Here is a 6,207-nt window from a genome sequence, read left to right as displayed (position 1 = left end):
ATAGTGTTTCACACAATCTGGATTTTGTTGACAGCATACTCATGGTATAGTTCAACATGTTCTTCTCAGGTTAGCTTCCCTTACTCACTTGTGTGACAAGATCCCCCAGGATCCTCTTACACATTTCCCACACCAAAATTGGAATCATTCATTTCCCTGAAAGTCTGATTAATTTTGATGGGAACAGTATTTCAAGACCACCTCATGAGCTAGGAATTAGTAGCAGCTTGTATATAATGACATCTCTAGAGGAATAGTTAATTAAGGGAGCAAAAAAACCTAAAACAATATTCTTTTAAAATAAACTGGAGATGTGATTTATTTTTAATGGATCCATTTAAAATACATAGATAAGTTTTGGCAAATTTATACATTTTTGTAACCACCGCCCCAATCAAAATAGAAAACACTTTCATGACCCGAAAATGCTCTTACAACCTTTTTCAGTATATCTACCTTCACCACCAGAAGCAACCACTAATCTAATTTCCATTACCTTACATTAGTTTAGCCTACACACAAGAAACATATACTTTCCTATTACGAGGTACTGTGTTCTATAAATCCTCACTGAACTTGATAATATTTTGTCTGTTTGACCTATCAGTTACCAACCACTAAAATGGTGGAATTTTCCATTTCTTCTTGTGGTTCTGCCAATCCTTCCTATATGTTTTGAATTTATCAGGTGCTCACAAGTTTACTACTTGTATTTATTGTTTGTCATTATGTGGTGAATGTTAGCTTTCACCTGGTGTATTTCTTTCACACTTTTCTTTCAACCTATCTGAGAGCCTTGTTTTAGGGATAGTTCTCGTAAAGAATTTAAGTATGGATTTTTAAAGGGACTTGACAAAGTTTCTTTTTACTAGGGATTTTGGTTTGTTGATGTGTACTGATTATTAATATTTGGATTTATTTCCACCACATTATTTTGTGTTTTCTATTCATTCTGTTATTTCCCCTCTTCCTTCCCTGCCTTTGTTTAGATTTTCCCTCTCTCCCTTTTCCTTGCATGTATATTACAGACTCTGTTCTTACTCTTTTTAAAAGTTTGCCTTTGAAGTTTCAGCGTGCATGTTTAATTCAAGGTCCAACAGTGACCAATCTTGACTCTACTTACTGTCAAACAACTCAAGGTCCTTAAAATGTTCTGAGTGCCCCTTTTCTATGTATGATTTGTTTACAAATCAGATAACCATACACATATGGGCTTATTTCTGGACTTTCAATTCTATTCCACTGATCTGTTTTTGTCCTTGTGCTAGTACCAGTGTGTCTTGATTATTGCTTTGTACATAGGTTAGAAATGGGGGAATTTGAGACCTCTTGCTTTATTCTTTTTTAATATTGCTTTAGCTATTCTGGGTCCCCTGAAATTCTGAATTAAGTTTAGAATAAGCTTGTCATTTTCTACAAATAAATCAACTGGGATTTTGATAGGGATTATAATGAATCCATGTATCAGTTTGAAGAGTGCAATTTTAAATTCTCTGATCCATGAACATGAGATGTTTTTCCAAGTAGTTATGTGTTCTTTAATTTCTGTCAATGTTTCACAGTTTTCAGAGTATGAATTTTGCACTTATTTTAACTCCTAAGTTTTTCATGCTGTAATAAGTGGAATTATTTTTCTAATTTCATTTTCAGATTATTCATCGCATGTGTGTAGAAACACAACAGATTTTTTTTGTATATCATCTTTTATCCTGCAATCTTGCTTAACATGATTATCAGTCTAATAGATTTTTAGTGTGTTCCTTTGATTTTTTCTAAGTTCAAGTCATCTGTAAATAAAGATCATTTTGCTTCTTTCTGATTTGGATGGCTTTCATTTCTTTTCTTGCCTTATTGTCCTAGCTAGTACAATGTCCTTCAGTACAATGTTGAAGTAAGAACAGATGTTCTTGCCTTTTTCCTAACGTTTGAGAGAAAGTACTCTATCTTTTAACCATTAAGTATGATGTTAGCTGTGTATTTTTGATAGAGGACTTTAATCATGTGGAGGAAGCTCCGTTTTATTCCTAGTTTGTTCAGTGTTTTTATCAAAAGGGCACTGGATTCTGCCAAATGCTTTTCTTGAATCTACTGAGATGATCATGTAATTTCTGTTTTTATTGTACTGATAGGACATATTATATTGATTTTCAGAAGTTGAACTGTGTACATCCCTGGAGTAAATCCCACTCAGTCATCATGTATAATTCTTTTTTTATGTTGCTTTATTCAGTTTGCTAGTGTTTTGTTGATGATCTGAGCCTCCATATTCATGAGAGATACTGGTCTGTAGTCTTTTCCTGTGATATCTTGTCTGGTTTTGGTATCAGGGTAATAAAGGCCATATAAAATGAGTTTGGAAATGGTTCTTTTTTTGTTAAGTTTTATTTATCTTTGAGAGAGAGAGAAAGTGCAAAGGGGAAGAGGGAGGGAGGGAGGGGGAGAGAGGGAGAGAGAGAGAGAGAGAGAGAGAGAAAGAATCTCAAGCAGACTCCACACCATCAGTGCAGAGCCTGATGTGGGGCTGGAAGCCACGAGCCGTGATATCATGACCTGAGCTGAAGTTGGATGCTTAATCAACAGAGCTACCCAGGCACCCCTCTCTTTTCTCTTTTTAGGAAGAGTTTGTGGATAATTGGTATTAATTCTTCTTTAAATGTTTAGTAGAATTAACCTGTAAAGCCAGCTGTGCCTGTGCTTTTCTTTGTGGGTAGTTTTTTTTTGTTTTTGTTTTTGTTTTTTTTTTACTACTTCAAACTCTTCACTTGTTACAGGTCTATTGAGATTGTCTGTTTTTCCTTTAGTCTGTTTTAGCTTGTGTCCTTCTAGGAATTTATCTGTTTCATCTAGGTTATCTCATTTGTTGTCATACAACTGTTCATTGTATTCTAATTCTTTTATTTCTAATGAATTAATTTCTAAGGTTAGGTGACATTTACAACTATAAAATTCCCTCTATGCACTGCTTTACCTGAATTTAATAACTTCTGTTAACATTGTGCCATTTTCATTCTTCTCAAAATGTCTTCTGATTTCTCTTGATTTATTGATCCATTGGTTATTTAGCAGGAGTATTGTGTTTAATAATTCCACCTATTTGTGATTTTCTCAACCTTTTTCCTGCTTTTGTTTCTTAATTTCATTCCACTGTTGGAGAACATACTTTGTACTATTTCTATTCTCTTAAATTTATTGTTTGTTTTATGGCTTAGCAAATGACCTATCTTGGAGAATGTTCCATGTACACTTGAGAAGAATGTATATCTGTTGTCTGTTGAGAGGAGTGTTCTACAGATGTCTATTATTAGATCAGTTGGTTTGTAGTGCTGTTTATCTTGTTTTGTTGTTCTAGTTTTCTATCCCTTATTGAAAAGTAGGATATTCAAGTCTCCAACCATTATGGTTGTAGTTAACTCTCCCTTCATCTCTGTTTTTGTTTTCATGTATTCTGGTCCTTTGTTATTAGGCGTATATATGTTTAGAACTATAAAATCTCCCTGATGTCAATTAACACTTACATCATTATAAAATGCCCATAAGATTTTGTTGTGATTGCTGTTTGCAGGATATGACTTATTTCCTGCTATTACTTTCAATCTATTTGTATCTTTTATTTTTTTAATGTGCAAATTTTTATTGTATATAAAATTTTTGTTTTTGTTTTTTAAATTCACACCCAAGTTAGTTAGCATATAGTGCAATAAAGATTTCAGGAGAAGATTCCAGTGATTCATCCCCTACATATAACACCCAGTGCTCATTCCATCAAGTGTCTTCCTTAGTGCCCCTTACCCATTTAGCTCATCCCCCTTCCCATAACCCCTCCAGTAACCCTCCATTTGTTCTCTGTATTTAAGAGTCTCTTATGTTTTGTCCCTCTCCACTTTTATATTTGTGCTTCCATTCCCTTATGTTCATCTGTTTTGTATCTTAAATTCCATGAGTGAAACCATATTTGTCTTTCTCTGATTTGACTCAGCATAATACACTCTATCTACTTCCATCCTTGTTGTTGCAAATGGCAAGATTTCATTCTTTTTGATTGCCAAGTAATACTCCAGTGTGTGTGTGTGTGTGTGTGTGTGTGTGTGTGTGTACACATCTACACATCTTCTTTATCCATTCATTTGTCGATGGACATTTGGGCTCTTTCCATACTTTGGTTTTGTCGATAGCACTGCTATAAACATTGGGGTGCATGTGCCCTTTTGAAATAGCACACCTGTATCCTTTGGATAAATACCTAGTAGTGCAGTTGCTGGGTCATAGGGTAGTTCTATTTTTAACTTTTTGAGGAACATCCATACTGTTTTCCAGAGTGGTTGCACCAGCTTGCATTACCATCAATAGTGCAAAAGGGTTCCTCTTTGTCCACATCCTCGCCAACATCTGTTATTGCCTGAGTTAATTTTAACCATTCTGACAGATACGAGGTGGTATCTCATTATGGTTTTGATTTTTTTTCCCTGATGAGAACTGATGTTGAGCATCTTTTCATGTGTCTGTTAGCCATCTAGATGTCTTCTTTGGCAAATCGTCTATTCATGTCTTTTGCCCATTTCTTCACTGGATTGTTTTTTGGATGTTGAGCTTGGTAAGTTCTTTATAGATTCTGGATACTGACCCTTTATCTGATATGTCATTTGTAAATATCTTCTCCCATTCTGTCGGTTGCCTTTTAGTTTTGCTGATTGTTTCCTTCACTTTGCAGGTTTTTATCTTGATGAGGTCCCAATAGTTCATTTTTGCTTTTGTTTCCCTTGCCACCGAAGACACGTTAAGAAGCTGCTGCAGCCGAGGTCAGAGCATTTGCCTGTTTTCGCCTCTAGGATTTTAACAGCTTCCTGTCTTATATTTAGGTCTTCCATCCATTTTGAGTTTATTTTTGTGTATGGTGTAAGACAGTGGTCCAGGTTCATTCTTCTGCATGTCACTGTCCAGTTTTCCCAACACCGTATGCTAAAGGGACTCCCTTTTTTCCACTGGATATTCTTTCCTGCTTTGTCAAAGATTAGTTGGCCATACATTTGTGGGTCTATTTCTGGGTTCTCTATTCTGTTCCATTGATCCATGTGACTGTTTTTGTGCCAGGACCATACTGTCTTGATGATTATTACAGCTTTGTAATACATCTTAAAGTCTGAAATTGTGATGCCTCCAGCCTTGGTTTCAAGATTGCTTTGGCTATTTGGGGTCTTTCCTGGTTCCATACAAATTTTAGGATTGCTTGCTGTAGCTCTGTGAAGAATGCTGGTGTTATTTTGATAGCGATTGCTCTATTGTATCTTTTAATCTAAAGTGTGTCTCCTGAAAACAGTATATATAGTTGAATCAAGTCTTTTTACCCAGTCTGATAATCTCCATAATTTGATTGAGTTGTTTAATCCATTCATATGTAATAATTATACTGTTGGATTGATGTCTACGTTTTTACTTTTTGCTTTCTATGCCTTTTTTTGTTCTGTTCCTCCTTTAATGCTTTTACTTCACGTATTTTCCAAATTATTTTCTCTAATGAATTTTCACTGTTTAATTTTTAAAAATTGTTCTGTTTACCACATACATCTTATCAGAATGATACAGATTTATACTAGGCTAACTCCACATAGGAGCACTACTCTTAGGTAGCTCTATGTGTTACCTCCTTTTTGCAATATTGTTATGCAACTTCGCTCCTACCCACCTCCTTTATGCTATTACTTTTTAAAATAACATTTACTTATTTTTGAGAGAGAGAGAGAGAGAGAGAGAGAGAGAGAGAGAGAGAGAGAGGCAGGCAGAAACACAGAATCTGAAGCAGGCTCCAGGCTCTGAGCTGTCGTCCCCACAGAGCCTGAAGCAGGGCTCGAACCCACAAACCGTGAGATGATGACCTGAGCAGAAGTTGGATGCTTAACTGCTTCACCCAGGTGGCCCTCCCTTATGCTATTATTAGCAAATACAAATCACTTTAAATTCTTGCATTTTTCTGACATAGGCAGTATAAGTCTGGTTCCAAACCTATTTTAGATGTCAGCTTGTAGACGCCAAATCTCAAGGGAGATTTTTTTTCTTCCCTCCACCCAGTTTTCTTTCTCTCCTGAGATAGGGTATCCTGGCTCATTCTTTCACTAAGTGTGTCATATTTTGAAGTACCAGGTTTGGGAAGAGTATCTGACTCAGTTCAAACTTATGTTAGCCCTATGCTTTGTCTCCTTTAAAGCTTACTTA

This window comes from Panthera uncia (assembly GCF_023721935.1).
Source record: "Panthera uncia isolate 11264 chromosome C1 unlocalized genomic scaffold, Puncia_PCG_1.0 HiC_scaffold_4, whole genome shotgun sequence".
In the NCBI taxonomy this organism is placed as follows: domain Eukaryota; kingdom Metazoa; phylum Chordata; class Mammalia; order Carnivora; family Felidae; genus Panthera; species Panthera uncia.
Note: the sequence above shows the minus strand (reverse complement) of the source record.